We start from the raw sequence: 14,016 nt of genomic DNA on the forward strand, positions 1-14,016 counted from the left end.
TTCTATTTTTAGCATCTGTTCCTTATGCATACCCCAAAGCATGATGGGATATCTTAAAAACCACTTGCCATCCTTTTCTTAGAAATATGTTTCTTCACTATTTCAGTAGATTAATGGACATTCATATAAGTTAAAGATGCTTAGGAATAAATAAGGTAATGAAATTAAGAAGAGGAAAGGAAAATAAAGTTAGAGTTTCTTGAAATAAATTTTATATATATGGCTGAGAACCTTGCAAATGAGACATTATGATTCTATTCTTGGTATGGTTGATATTATTTCTTTTTTTGGGGGGAAATGGAAATATAGTGGAGACATTCATTCAAAGTTTCAGAACCTTCATGCTCTGTCTGTCCATCCTCCTATTCACAATGATATACAACAGTGGTGGGTTTCAAAACATTTTACTACCGGTTCTGTGGGTGTGGCTTGGTGGGCGTGGCATGTCTTGGTGGGCGTGGCATGTCTTGGTGGGTGTGGCATGGGACGGATACTGTAAAATCTCCATTTCCTCCCCAAAATAGGGGAAGGTTACTGCAAAATCCCCATTTCTCCCGATTAGCTGGGACTTGGGAGGCAGAGAATAGATGGAGGCGGGGCCAGCCAGAATTTTTACTACTGGTTTTCCGAACTACTCAAAATTTCCACTACCGGTTCTCCAGAACTGGTCAGAACCTGCTGAAACCCACCTCTGATATATCAACAGTGTAGCTTTCTTATTAGACTTCAGTTGTCAATTTTGTGTATATTGTTTTTCTGCTTTCCTCTGAGAAAGTATGAGCATGATTTCCATTTTAATAAAAAAAAAAAGTTCCAATTAGATAATACCACAGCTTTGAACTTCATCTCAATCATTCTCCTGGGCATCTCAATTATTACTGAAATAAGCAGTTATTGCTAAATATTCCAGACTATTAACTTTTGGCTTAACTATTGTCTGCCAGTAATGCCATTAATCTTTAGAATAAGCAGGACAATATGTTTCTGCTTGGAAGAAGCTGCAACATGAATAATCTCCAGAAGAGATTGTTGCTAAAAAGTCTTCAGGTACAATAGCTAACATCTCAAATTAAAAGTATGCCTTAGAAGTTGAAAGTTCTGCTAGCAAGAGGAAGAATCATCCCCAGGGGTAGATCAGAGGGGTAAACTGATAGAAGCGGCATTAAGTCATTGCATTGCAAGTTCCATTCTGGATATAACGATGTAAAGACATCCATAGAAATGGTATAATATAAATACTATAATATGTACATTTAATAAATAGTAACAACTCACCAGCAGTCAATTGCAAAAAGCAGCTTTATTTGGAACAGCTTACTGTTCTGTGTCCTGTGACAATACCTTTAAGACCATCAAACATCCACATCTGCCTATCCCAGCTCCTTGGGAAGAACTTGATAGGTAGATGGGAATGCCAAATCCAGTCTGAACATCTGGCTAACTATGCAATGAACCATAAAAATAGTTAACAAAATATGAATGCAGCTTCATAAGAGCTGATTAAAGCAAAAGTTATCAGTAAAGAATAAATCAAATTCAGTTCCCAAATGTATCAAGTTCATGTTTCAGCTCTTTGCTTCAGCAGGAAGAATGACATTTGTGTTTTGGTGGTCACTCAAGTAAATGAGATCTAGAGCTTGATGTGGATCTATTCCAGCTGTGCCTTGATGATGAATCTGAGGAAAAGCTGTTTCTTCAAAATCAAAAAGACAATCATATCATATCATTTTCTTACAAATGAACTTCAATTCCATCTTCACAGTTTACAGTATGAAGATGGCCATCCTAACTAATTACATTTCTTTATAATATAACATACTTCCAGGACATTGGCCTGTTACCACTTCTTCACCTGTAAACTTTCTCTTGGGAGTTTTTCAATCAGTTCTGGTAGTTGCTAGGCTCCCCACATAGTTGAGTAAAGAGTTTTCTGTGTGTAGAAAGTACAGAGGATGAACTCAACAGAGAGAAGGAAGATCTGTTACCAAGGCAATGAGCAGATAAACATTGCTTAAGTCCAGACAAGGGGTTGACATACTTCTGTTTATTTCTAAACATCACTCTACCATTCCAGTGTTCATGCAAATGATATACATCAGGACAGTCTATTAACTGATTTAAACTGATGTCAGTAAGAGAAAATGGTTAATTTACCTACCCATTCAAGAATATCAATTCCATATTTGTTCCATAGCCATTAAATATTTAGCTATGTGCATACCAAAAGATATAGCTCAGTAACATGTCACACAAATAAAATATATAAAGAGGTTTCTTCAGTTATGGATAGAAGGGAGTCATAAAACCTTACTCTTTGGGGAAAGGTGCTCTTAAAATGAATATTCCTCTACAGATATCTGGGAAATATTTTCAGAAAATAAACATTGTTTAAAAATGTTTATGGGGTTCTTCAATTCTGAGAATAACTTTACAGAACATGGAAATATCAGTGAATAAGGGAGGATTTGATTTTCCAAATCTGCAGTTATATTATCAAGTTTATCTATGATTAATTATTAGAAGCCAACAAATGTGTCCATTTTCCAATTTGGGGAACATTATAATATACATAATGAATAGAACACTTTTGATTAGATGGACAGTATTAGGGTCTAAATACAATAGAACTCTTTGGAAACAATTGTATCTGCTAGAAAGATGTCTAATGGGAAAAAAAAAAAACCAATTCTTTTCCCATGCTTAATTGACTTCATGGGGAATCCAATATTAAAAATTGGGAAAATGATCACGATATGGAAAAATTGAAAGTGGGAATATTGACTTGGACTAACTGATAGATGATTAAAATGAATTTTTAATCTAGGCCTCATTAAGAGATACATTATTATGTATTTGATGTAACCCAAGGGTGATATTATAGCTACAACATTTGTTAATAAATGCTGAATAATGTGGCTATTTTGGAAGAGTGAAATAAAACAATCGATTAGATAAATAAATATCTGTATCTGTGAAGCCCATACTGGTAACGTCCAGGTCCATTGCCTACAGCAATGTACTAATGTAGAACTGCCTTCTATTTACTCTGAATCTGGTAGAAAGCACAGTAGTATCCAAGATAGTCTTAAGAAGAAGGAGAAATATAAAATTAAACCTATCTTTCAAATACTGAATTGACTGTTAATTTTTTCCAGGCAAAATACAAAAGTCATTAACTTTAAAATCAACATGGCTTATTTAATAGGGATCTTATTTCTTTCTGAACCCCCACACCTACTAAGTAAGGACATTCTGTCTATTTGTTGCAAGCTTTTTTGGCTGTAAATTCGGACTGAGTTTTCTCTGTCACTAGGCTGCCTCTTGGAATGCACTCTCTCTGGAATCGAGAGGGCCTGACATCATTATTAGCTTGTTAAGAGGCCCTTAAAACACTTTCATACTGTTTAACTGCTGATTTGAACTGTTAACTTTAATTATTAATTCAACTTATACTACTTGTTTGTCCTAATTGCTTTTTAACTGCTGTTAACATTTGATTTTAGTTTGATTTTTCTTGTTTGTTTTTAATTGTTAATGACTGAGAGATTTTGGTCATTAATGATATAACAGTTTAATCCACTGAGTAGATAACTTGTGAAATTCATTAAAATTATGCAAGGTGATGATCACCTACTTGGAAAACTTTAAAAGGGGATTGAAAGAATTCAGGAAAGTCAGACCTATTAAGGACTGCTCACTTTGAAAAATCAGTACTAGTTACCTCAGGTTTAAGGGTGGCAAACAGGGGTGAAATCTACTTACCTTTCCTACCGGTTTGAAAGTGTGTGGTGCACACACGCACTCATTCTGCTTGTTACATGCAATTTTGGACCCTCTGCATATGTGCAGAAGGTAAAAAACAGGTTACTTCCTGGTTAAAACCAGGAAGTAACAACATCCGAGTGGGTGGGCGGAGTCTTGCGCTGCCACTGCTACCAGTTCTCCAAACCACCCGCCGTCGCCGCAGCTACCGATTCACCTGAACTGGTGCGAACCGGTAGCATTTCACCCCTGGTGGCAAGCAATATGTGCTGAAGACCAACTGCAGGGGAAGGAGTTATCCCATTTGCTGTTTATATCTGTTTAACCACCATGAGAATATACGTTGGAATAATCATGGATTTTAGCTAACCTCATGCTGCTATGAAAAGCAGTGAACAGAGAACACAATCTGAGGAAGAGAATTGATGGATGAAGGGCTGATACTTTCCATACAGAAATATTTTTCCCTTTGTGATTTTTTTTACTTTATACAATACATGTTGAGATGACTATCTCCAGCTTAAAAACCAAATGTAAACCATAGTTTCTAATCAAATTTTGAATTCATAATCCTTTCAGGTAATCATCCAACATACCAATTCAATATGATTTCTAATTTGTTAGAATTTATTTTCTTTATCACTCATTGTTTAAAGCTGCAATATGCTGACTTTGGTGAAAAAAAATGATGTCCTATTCTAACTCGGGCTTCTGCATTTTATCATAAAGAAATATCTGATATACAGCATGTAACATTTTTTGTTATCTATCCATAAAGATAAATGGGTTTAGCCTACCATTAATGAATACAGTAATGCTCACTAATAATTTTCTCTCTTTTAAAACTAAATTTACAATCCAGAATGAACAGAAGAAAAATATGTTTGCCTGTTGCCTAAATGTTTGAACACATAGCAGACTGTAGAAAATTATGGGCTTATTTTCTCATCTCCATTTCTGAATGTGGGATTTACAATCCATGTCAAAAATATAGTAATGAAGTTTACAAAGTAGGAAGAAGAATTGTTCTAACCAGAAGGTTCATTTTATGAGACATTTAGTAGAATCCTTTTATTATCAAAGAGGTGGTTTATGAAAAGGATGCTGATTCAACAGAATTGTCTTCTGAAGTATTATTTTGACTGTGTGCATTTTCCTCCATTCCTTCTAATTCAGACAACATGCAAAATATGTCCTTGTCTTTTTCCTTCTGTTTCAGTGCACTTGCTTTTCTGCATGTTATTTTTCTTCTGCTTAAAAATATCCAAAAGATGTTCTGCCACAAGTACATCAGCACATGTAATATTAATAGGACAAAGTACTAGGAAAGGTCTGTTCTGTACCAATAGCTTTTCTAGTTCTCCCTTATATGCCACATTTAAATATTTTAATACCTTTTTACTAGTCTCATATTTGAACACATGTCAAAAACATCTTTTGCCATCTATTATCTCTAAAGAAGTAAGACATTTTCTATGTTTCTTTTCTTGTCTTCAAAAACGCAGTTCTTATTTGGATAAAGAAAAATACAGCTGGTTCCATTATATACAGTTTCACATATCTGCAGTTGATAAATACAAATCAGACCGTTTATCTGTGGTAAAGAATTTGACATAAGTGAGACTTTGGTACATGGTTTTGTTTGCAGGGAGATTTTTGAAGGGTTAGTTATTTAAATTTATGTGTTTTATACATAAGCAAAATGATGGATGACTATTTGCAAGCACACAGACACACAATACCACCACTGAACCATATCTTTCAAAGATTATGTGGCACTGGGGAACTACCAGAGGACTGGAAAAGAAGCTGGTATGATTCCTATCTTCAAAAATGGGGGAAAATGGATCTGGGAAACTACAGCCTGACATCAATACATGTGCAGATGCTGGAAAAGATAATCAAGCAACAGATCTGTAAACATCTAGAAGCAAGCAAAGTTATAACCAGAAGACAACATGAGTTTGGCAAAAAACAGCTCATGCCAAACAAAATTTATTTCATTCTTTGACAATGTGATTAAATTAATGGACCAGTAAAGTGCTGTGGACATACTACCCTTGGACTTCAGTTAGGCATTTCACAAAATAGACCACAACCAACTTCTTGGTAAGATAGAAAATGTGGGATAGATAGTATCACCATCAGATGGATTCATAACTGGCTAACAAAATGCACTCAGTGTGTAGTCCTACATCTGCATGAAAGAAAGTATGCAGTGGGGTATCCCAAGGTTCTGTCTTAGGACCAATACCCTTCAACATCCGTATAAATGATTTATATCCCTTCACTAAATTATTTAAATGAGGGGATAGAAGAGGAACTCATCAAATTTTCAGATGACACCAAGCTGGCAGGCATAACCAGCACACAAGAAGATAGGTTTAAGATCCAGAGGATCTTGACTGACTTGAACACTTGGCTCTATCTATAGTAAAGTTTTATGCTTAGTCATGAAAAACCAAATGCACAGGTATAGAATAGGCAGTAGATTGGTGATACCTGGCTCAATAGCAGTAACTGTGAGAGGGATTGTCCTAGTGGAAAATCACTTAAATATCAGATAGCATATTTGAGGGGCTGCCACAAAGAAGAGGGGTCAAACTGCAGTGCTCCATAACTGGAGATTTTAAAGAAGAAATTGGACAGCTATTCATCTGAAATGGTATAGGATTTCTTGCTTGAGCAGGGGGTTGGACTAGAAGACCTCTAAGGTCCTTTCCAATTCTGTTATTCTGTGTGCATATATGTGTGTGTGTGTGTTTGTGTGTATATATGCACACAAACACATATACATACATGTACACACACAGGTACACACACACACGCATAAACACAAAATTATTTTTCTCACGATCTGCAATTTTGTTCCCCATGATTGGCAAGCTGGAATGGAACTCCTACCAATAATCCATGCCACCCACATGTCTCAGTCATATCAAATCAGTTTCTCATATTGATTTGCTTGGTAGAAATACAAGCACATTATTAAAAGTCCACTGAAATCACTGGGATTCATGCAAACTAACCTTTCTGGAATGTGCCAATTTTTAAAACAGAAATTATGGAATCCATACTGCTGGTCTCTGTTGTGAATGTATTATGTAAGGATATTCTGAAATGAATGGAAATAGAAGCAGTCCAATGGGAGGCACCTAATAAGCAATGCATTCTGGACAAGGTCAGCTGGATGATACAGCCTGTGGCCCCTTCTAGCCTAGGCTCACTATCCAGTGTGCAGCCACTACCAGTTTACCCATTCTCTCTAGAACTGTCCATGGGATGCCCTAGCCCTGGCTCCCATTAGACTGCACTCACTAGCCAGCCTGCAGCCTCCATTGGTTCACCTACACACTGTAGACCTACCCTTAGCATCCCCACTCCTCTAGAACCCATTGTATTGCCCAAACTTCCCACTGACTGCCTGTGGCCATTTCCCGCTATTCTATGCTACCAAGCCCTGCCCGCTGTCCTCACTGGCCTGCCTGCACTCCCTAGCACCTGCTCATGCCATCACCCTGTGGCATCTGTACCACTGAACCACCTACACACCATACCTGAGACTCTGGCCTTTTCCCACTTAATGACCCACATGACCTGAGGTTACCTGGCAACCAAGACTCCTGGAATTGCCATCACCAAGCAATGCACTGACATGTTATAGCAGTTTATGACTGCATTGCTTAATGGCAACAATTTCAATTCCCAATTGTCATCAGGCCCCAAGGAGTACCCCCTATCATAATTTATTAAAAGCCAAATAGTGTAAAATTATATTTATTGTTTTTCAAAACAGCAATAAAAAGCCTTTTTTTCCCCTTCGGGAAAGAGTGTCATTGTCAAGGTGCTACAGCTATAAAGGCCTAGTCTTATTTTGTCCTGTGTGGCTAATGGATTTATGTGTCTCAATAGGCCATTAGGTCATATTAACTGGACCTCCAAAGATAATCATAAATCAGCCAGAGCAACTGTTCACAATCACAATATGGAAAGGAAAAAATATCCCTGGAGTGATCCAACTTTGAAGCACTTTCTCACCACCCATTCCCCATTGTCCAATCCAAATTTGAATGTTTATTTTTTAAGGGTGATTATTGTACTCGGTATTAATGAATCCAGATGAACTGGACATACAGTATATATGTTTCTAATCAAATGTTGGCTTTCTTCATGAAGTCTCTCCATGACAAATAACAATAAAAAAAGTTTTCTAAAAAGAAATGGTTCCAATAGAGGCTTGTGAAGGGAAATGAAACTCACAGTGATGACTGCGAATGCTTGTCTGCCATTTCCTTTTGACGCAAGTTAAATTTAAATGAAGAGTTCCCACTTTTTTTCTGGTCTTAGTCAAGTAGCATATGGGTGGTTGAACCCTTAAAAGTTTTGAGTAGGGCCAGAACAAAAGCTGCTTTTGATTTCATGCTAATTTTAATTGAAGTACAATTTAATTGAAGTACAATCCAGTTAGGTTTTGAGTATCTTTTCTTTCCTGTCACATTAAAAATTACAATGTTTACAAATTCTGACATTTTGAATTGTGCATTTCAGTTTTCAGTTATAAAAGTGTGCAAAATTGACCCAAGACTTTTTCAGAAAATGTGGTGGCCTATCATGAAGATGCAATGTTAGTCCTAATCCCCACTTAATTCCATTAAACTGTTCCTCAAGTTCACCTTTTCAGATTCATCAAGGGAGCATGTTTGGGACACTCTTATAATAGTAGTAACAATACATTTTTTAAACATGCAAAAGAAGACTAAGCACTTCAATAAGTAAATTAAAAACATGTGTTTGCTAAATTCTAAATTTAAGATTTAGAATGGGAAATGCATCTATTCCTATGATATATGTTGAGGATGGTTGAAGATTTGATATCCTCAGACAGCAACTCAAGCATGAGCAGCAAGGTGGCTAGTGTTGAAGATGCTTACCTCCCATTTGGAAGGTTGACAGTTCAATCCTGGGTAGTGGCAGATGTTTCTGTCTCAGGGCACAAAGAGAAAATATCTGCTGCAAACTCCATGTAGGTGGCAGGAAGGGTATCTGGCCAGTAAATGCTCAGCTCCATTCAGTCACCCAAACTGTACCCTAAATTAAGCGATTACAGGGTTATAAAAAGAAGAGAAAGACAACAATGCAAATAAAATACCTGTCCTGTGTAGTGTGTCTGCTGTGCTTCATTTGTTTTATTATTTTATATACACATGACACCATTCCTACTGACTACTGTGCATTATGGTGGGTATAGTCTATCGCTCTGGTCACTAGTTGGAACCACAGGCATTTTATCCTGGGTACTGGAATGTTTACTCCTCCTGGTTCATATCCCATGGTGGACCACTGAATCATTAAAGCTTAAATTCATTTGGTTTGTTTCTATAGATTCACTGTAAAAAAAAATGGTGAAAAATTGGATTTGTTTTTTTTTAAAGATTCATCAGTCCCTAAGATCAACAGCATCTGTAGGCATTTGGATTACCACCTCAGTTTCATACAAATGGAAATAGCACATCTCTTTCAAGAATTGAGTGGAAAATTGTTTTGTATCATGAAAACAAAAAGAAAGAAAGAAAGAAAGAAAGAAAGAAAGAAAGAAAGAAAGAAAGAAAGAAAGAAAGAAAGAGGGAGGGAGGGGAAGCGAAGCGAAGCGAAGCGAAGGGAAGGGAAGGGAAGGAAGGAGGGAGGGGAAAATATTACAAGACCCCCCCCTAGGTGCTAAGTAATCTAACCAATCCCCTCCTATCAGGTTCTGAAATGCAAAGCCAAAGGTCTAATAATGAAGTAATGTGTGCTTGTAAAAAGAATGATGAAAAGCCTTTTCTTCATTATAGCATTTTTCATTATAACTTCTGGACATGTTAGGGAAATGTTAAAGCTGGAAGCTGGTAGAGCTGTTTAAAATAATTAAGAAAGCCCATGTCAGTAGGTTGAATGGGTGTGAGGAGAGGTCAACCCATGACCCTGTATTTCTAAATAGACATAAAAGTAATTGGTACCCTGGATCTTTAATGCTATTTTCCATTCTGATATGCAAACAAAATACTTAGATCTTGTGAAGGCTTCTCATTAACACACAAGGAATAACTTGTTTGCTTTTGAAATAGCTGAAATTAACTTAATTAATGATATCACAGGATTGGAAGAATCTTACCATCAGCAGGTGCCTGGAAGTAGAATATTTTAAAAACTATACCATAAGAACTTAAGAAGCATGTCAACTTTAATTCTCACTTCAGCCACCTACTGTGTCACTTCAAAGCTTCTTATACTTTACTTACGAATATTTCAGGTTACCTCTCTACCTAGTGGGTATAATTAGAGTATAGCATTTTGTTTTTACAAAATATAGTAATCAGAAATGCTGGAGACTAAGAGAACCTAGGGTTTGAGTGTCACCTTTCTTGATCACTTAAATACTTTAAACTGAATGAAAAACATATACAGAGCAGTTATTTTTGAATAGATATCTGATTGAAAAGTTTTATCAATTTTATAATACTTTTAAATTAGCAATAGAGCTATATTGCTGGTTTGAGTTTGTGACTGATTTGTCAAGTGGAACAGTGTCGCTTTTATTCCTTGAGGGATTTTTTTTTTCTTTTCATGCTAAATAAATTGAAAGTTTATTCAAACACATGTGGTAATCTAGAGATCATTGTATTTTTAATGTATCTTAATGTCACTTACGTTCTTCAATAAACCTTACATTGAAGAATGTTGATTTGTAGTGGTATTTATCTTGTGTGAAACTTAAAAATTCAGTCCTTGATCAATGTGTAAAGTAGGGCCAACATGATACATTTAAGAGAATAAAGGGAAAGTTCACATGAGGAAGATATCCACTTTGGTCTGGTGTAGAGGTCTTCAAGCTATGTGGCTGGAGAATTCTGGGAGTTGAACTCCACAAGTCTTAAAGCTGCCAAGTTTGAAGACCTCTGGTCTAGTGGTTAACAGAACCAGGCTAGAAAGTGGAAAACTGAGTTCAGTCCTGCCTTAGGCATGAAGCTGGCTGGGTAACCTTAGACCATAACTCACTTTCAAGCTTTAGAAAGAAGCTGGCAATGGCAAATCACTTCTGAAATCCTACCAAGAAAACTGCTGAAATTAGTTCAAGCAGTCACCAGGAGTCCAGAATGACTTGAAGGCACAAAATAGAAAAATATATAAAGAAAGAAGATATGAAAGCCAAATGCAATAGAGTGGAAAATTATGCCACAGAGTGCCATGTAACAAAAGTGTATGGAATTGCACTGCTGAGAAGTATGAAAATGGATGTTTGATGGAATGGAAGTCCTCAAGTTACAACCACAATTGAGCCCAAAATTTATGTTGCTAAGTGAAACATTTGTTAAATGGGTTTTGCCCCATTTTACGACTTTTCTTGCCACAGCTGATAAGTGAATCATTGCATTTGTTCAATTAGTAACACAGTTGTTAAGTGAATCTGGATTCGCCATTGACTTTGCTTGTAAGAAGGTCGCAAAGGCAGATCACATGACCCAAGGACACTGCAACCATCATAAATATGAACCAGTGGTGAAATCCATTTTTTTTTATTACCGGTTCTGTGAGCATGGGTTGGTTGGCATGGGTTGGTGGGCGTGGCAGAAGGATACTGCAAAATCTCCATTCCCATCCCACACAAGGGGAGGGATATTGCAAAATCTCAATTCCCACCTCACTCTGAGGCCAGTCACAGGTAGCATTTGCCGGTTCTCCGAACTACTCAAAATTTGTGCTACTGGTTCTCTGAACTGCTCAAAATGTCTGCTACCGGTTCTCCAGAACTGTCAGAACCTGCTGGATTTCACCCCTGATATAAACCCGTTGCTAAGCATCTGAATTTTGATCATGTGACCATGGGGATGCTGCAGCGGTTGTAAGTGTGAAAATGGTCATAAGTCACTTTTTTCAATACCATTGTAATTTCAAATGGTCTCTAAATGAGCTGTTGTAAGTCAAGGAGTACCTGCATAAAAGGCTGTGGATGAAGAGAAAATACATATAAAAATATGAGGAAGAGAGAAACTTATTGTATATAGTGTAGAATATAGTCAAAATGCTTTTCTCCTGACCAAGCTATATGTTGTCATCCAGTCCTTAAGTCAACAGAAAAAATATACTGCTTAATTGTGCTACCCAATAGCTAAACACTTTTCTGCCTCCATAGGGAGGCCAGTGAATGGTGCTACTCTGATAGATTTAATGTAGGACAAGTTAAAGTGATTGGTGTTGTCAATTTTTATAGTATTTGGATACTATAACCCATCCAGAATCTTCTGAAGAGAGCAGCTATGATAAATTTAATAAAATACTAATTTCTTTAGCTTATTATTTCTTACCTAGTTTCTACAAAATGTTGCTTACCACCAGTGGTGGAATGCTGCTGGTTTAACAACCGGTTCGATGAGTGCGCACTTCGCACATGCATGTGCCTAAGGTGCTTGTGCACAGCACTGAAAATGGAGCATTTAGAAGCTCAGCTGCTTACCTTCCAAGTAAGCAACAGTAAGTAGAATAGCGGGGTGGGAATCAGCTGTGCCATGCAATTGAGATGAGCTACAAAGCAGGAAATAAAGGACAGGATAGAGCGGGGATGGGTAGGCAGGGCCAACTTATCGTCGGTGCTACCAATTCACCCAAAGCAGTCCGAACCGGCTGAATTCCATCTCTGCTTACCACTAATAGGGCTAGCATAATATTTGGGTTGGTAAGTTAATTGCCTTAAATTTCACCAAATTGGAAAAGTAGATATAAATAAAATCAAATGAATAAATAAAACCTATACATACACCTATTTAAGTAATTTACAAGAGTTATGTTTGTTTCTGTGGTAGAATATGATCTGGATTCCTGGGAAGGAGGGGCTACATTTCAAAGGACCAAGAGAAGTGAGGTTTAAGTACTTTGGTTGGGAGAAAAAGGGTTAAGGTAGCCTCTCCCTAGAATCAGTAAGATTATACCTTTAATAATATAAATAGTTGCTTTAGTTTGGCAAGATTCTATTTATAGGTAAGGAACAACAAAAGAAACTATATCTATAGATGTGGAACAGCAAAGGAAACTTGGGTGCCTTTCTTGGTTTGGGTGGATGGACATTTTTCATATATCACCCCTGTTACCCTAACTTTGGAAAGGTTGACAAAGACTTTCTGAAATCTTGTGATTTAATATCATCTATATAGCCCCATTTATAATTGTTCCATTAATTGCCCGCATGTGTTGATGATCTCAAGCATTCAAAAGGGCAGGCAATAGCTCCATTTGCAGAAGTTTTACTCTGAAAGATTTCCCATTGACAGAGGTTGAATCACATCAAAACTTTCAAGACACTATTGCTAAGATGATGGAGCATGACAGGAGGCAAAAAAAAAAAAGATTAAAGGTTGTAAATCTGGGGAAAGTAACTTTTTCGTAAGTGGAAAAGGTGGTCCATTCAACAAGATCTTCCATAAACGAATATATATTATGCTCTCATGTTAGAAAATACAGCATTTTGTATCACATCATGGGCAGCAAGAGTCTGTTTACTTTTCTCCATTGTGATCCCCCTCAGAGGTAGAACCTGTTCTAGTCCTGCTTGTATTCCTTAGCACTGAAAACAATGCACCAAGAAGGTTTGGGGTTGTACTTTTGTTAGTAAATGACTGTATATATAATATGAAGGAACTTAGTTTTATAACCAGGCAAGTTTTGAAAAGTATAGCCTGCACATCTGACTTAAATCTCTGACTGGCATTTATTAAGTTTTTCCATGTTCTTTTTATTCTTACTCAGAGAGCACAAATCTATTTCAGTAATCTCTTATTCCTGCAAAGATGAATCTGAAAGATCCTTTGCTCAACAGGAAGCCACTTACCTAATATTATCACCATTTTTCTTCTGCTGAAGTTACTGTGATTTGCTGGTACTTTTCCCAGCTGAGAACATACTGCCCATCATCTTACACAATTTCAAAGCTTAAAGTTACAATGGATCATTTTAATGCTCTTGCTTGGTCTTAGGTTGTAAATTGTTACAATGCACCCTGCTCTGTTTATGGCACACTGATGAGGGGATGCAATTATATGAAGACAGTCCATTCCCTACAGAATATTTAAACTACCTTGCACTGATTTTCTGTCTTGGAAAGTTTCATCACTTCTATTCATGAACTTAAATGCCTCCTAATCTAAAAGTCTGAAAGGACATAAATAAATTTGCCTGTCCCTTTTTATAAAAGACTACTGAGTAGTTCTCGTTTTACTTTTTGAA

At 36.8% G+C, this 14,016-nt stretch overlaps 1 long non-coding RNA gene across 1 annotated transcript; it reads right to left on the reverse strand.

Annotated features, from left to right (window-relative positions):
- Positions 1-1,281: 1,281 nt before the first annotated feature.
- LOC132710398 (uncharacterized) lies at positions 1,282-6,875 on the reverse strand. Its single transcript, XR_009621089.1, has 2 exons — positions 6,792-6,875; positions 1,282-1,930 (listed from the first exon to the last, which is right to left on the reverse strand). It is a non-coding gene; the product is annotated as an uncharacterized LOC132710398 (long non-coding RNA).
- Positions 6,876-14,016: the final 7,141 nt, after the last annotated feature.

This window comes from Pantherophis guttatus, chromosome 5 (genome assembly GCF_059756535.1).
Source record: "Pantherophis guttatus breed Tessera chromosome 5, ASM5975653v1, whole genome shotgun sequence".
Classification (NCBI taxonomy): Eukaryota; Metazoa; Chordata; class Lepidosauria; order Squamata; family Colubridae; genus Pantherophis; species Pantherophis guttatus.